Raw genomic sequence first — 2,167 nt, 5'->3', positions numbered from 1 at the left:
GTTCAAACCCACCAGCTACTCCTCGGAAGGAAGATCTACTTCCGTATTGATATTGCCTTGGAAGCCCAAGGAGGGGTCGCTATGAGCCGGGTGTGACTTGACCATAACAACAACAACAATCAGGAAGAATCCATTCATTCTTTATTAATTCTGAAAATATTTATGAATTATTTTTCTTACACCATCAGTTCTAAGTCTTGGAAATACTAAAATGAATAGTGCACATTTCTTTCCTTGGTGCAAACAGTGGTGGAGCTATACAAGGAACCAACAACCATAAGAGAACACCAGTGCAGTGTCATCTAGAAGTGCACAGATGAGAGAAACTAGCATAGCCAGCAGGTTCAGGAGAGGCCATGAAAGGAACTGGTGAACTGGAACTCAGTCCTGAAGGACAAATGGCACTTAGCCCAACAGGGGAAGACATTCCAGGGAAAGGGAACATCATGTTCAAAGGTAAGACAGGGAGAACATGGACTATTGGAAATGGCAAGCATTTCACAGTGTATGCACTTGGCAATAGAGAAGAAAATATAGCTGGAAAATTACACAGGGACAGATAAGAAAAGATTTCCCATGCATGCTAAGGGCATTCAAAACACTGAATCTCGAAGGAGATAAAAGACCATCATTGAGCCAATAAAGAACAGAATTCAGTTGTTGTTGGTGGTGGTGTTTGGCGCCGTTGAGTCATCTCCAACTCATAGCGACCCTATGCACAGCAGGACGAAACACTGCCCGGTCCTCACTATACCTGAGCCCATCATTGCAGCCACTATGTCAATTCATCTCCTTGAGGGCCTTCCCCTTCTTCATTGACCCTCTACTTTACCAAGCATGATATCCTTCTTCAGGGAATGGTTCCTTCTGACAACATGGCCAAAGTAATGGTTCCTTCTGACAACATGACCAAAGTAGGTGAGATGAAGTATGGCCATTTTTGCTTCCAAGGAGCATTCCAACTACATTTCTTCCAGGACAGATTTGTTAGTTCTTTTAGCAGTCCATGGTAATTTCAGTATTTTTTGCCAACACCACAACTCAAAAGCATCAACTCTTCTTCAGTCTTTCTTATTCATTGTCCAGCTCTCACATGCATACAAGATCATTGAAAATATCATGTCTTCAGTAAGGTTCACTTTAGTCTTCAAGGAGACATCTTTGCTCTTCAGTACTTGAAAGAGGTCTTTTGCAGAAGATTTGCCCAATGCAATACATTGTCTGATGTCTTGACTGCTGTTTCCATTGGTGTTGATTGTAGAACCAAGTAATATGAAGTCCTTCACAACTTCAATCTTTTCTCCATCCACCATGAAGCTGTTTATTGGACCAGTTATGAAGATTTTTGTTTTCTTTATATTGAAGTGTAGTCCATACTGTAGTCCAGACTGTAGTCTTTAATCTTCATCAATAAGTGCTTCAAGTCATCCTCACTTTCAGCAAGCAAAGTCGTGTCATCTGCATATTGCAGGTTGTTAATGAGACTTCCTCCAATCATGATGCCACGTTCTTCTTCATATAATCCAGCTTCTAGGATTATTTGCTCAGCATACAAGTTGAATAAGTATGGTAAAAGGATACTACCCTGACACTCTCCCTTCTTGATTTTAAATCATGCAGCACCCCCTTGTTCTGTTCGAATGACAGCCTCCTGGTCTGTGTACAGGTTCCTCATGAGTACAGTCAAGTGTTCTGGAATTCCCATTCTTCTCAATGTTACCTATCTTTGATTTCAAGTGTGCTGGAATTCTCATTCTTCTCAATGTTATCCATAATTTGTTATGATCCACACAATCAAATTTTTTGCATAGTCAATAAAACATAAATAAACATCTTTCTGGTGTTCTTTGCTTTCATCTAAGATCCATCTGACATCAGCAATGATATCCCTTATTCCACGTCCTCTTCTGAATCCAGCTTGCATTTCTGGAATTCTGTATCAATATACTGCTGCAACCGTTTTTTGAATTATCTTCAGTAAGAGTTTACTTGCATGTGATATTAATGATATTGTTCAATAATTTCCACATCCTGTGGGATCACCTTTGTTTGGAACAGGTACAAATATGGATCACTTCCAGTAAGTTGGCCAGGTAGCTGTCTTCCAAATCTCTTGGCATAACCAAGTGAGTGCCTCCAGTAGGGTATTCATTTGTTGAAACATCTC

The 2,167-nt window shown here is 40.3% G+C and overlaps 1 pseudogene; it reads left to right on the top strand.

The window, feature by feature from the left end:
• The first annotated feature begins 356 nt into the window (after positions 1-356).
• The window catches only part of LOC103203209, a 129,716-nt pseudogene continuing 127,905 nt past the window's right edge, over positions 357-2,167 (top strand).

This window comes from Orycteropus afer, unplaced genomic scaffold (assembly GCF_000298275.1).
Source record: "Orycteropus afer afer isolate SDZICR_OR568_19922 unplaced genomic scaffold, OryAfe1.0 scaffold00206, whole genome shotgun sequence".
Taxonomy (NCBI): Eukaryota; Metazoa; Chordata; class Mammalia; order Tubulidentata; family Orycteropodidae; genus Orycteropus; species Orycteropus afer.
The sequence above is the reverse complement of the archived record's forward strand: the minus strand, read 5'-3'. Positions and strand labels throughout refer to the sequence as shown.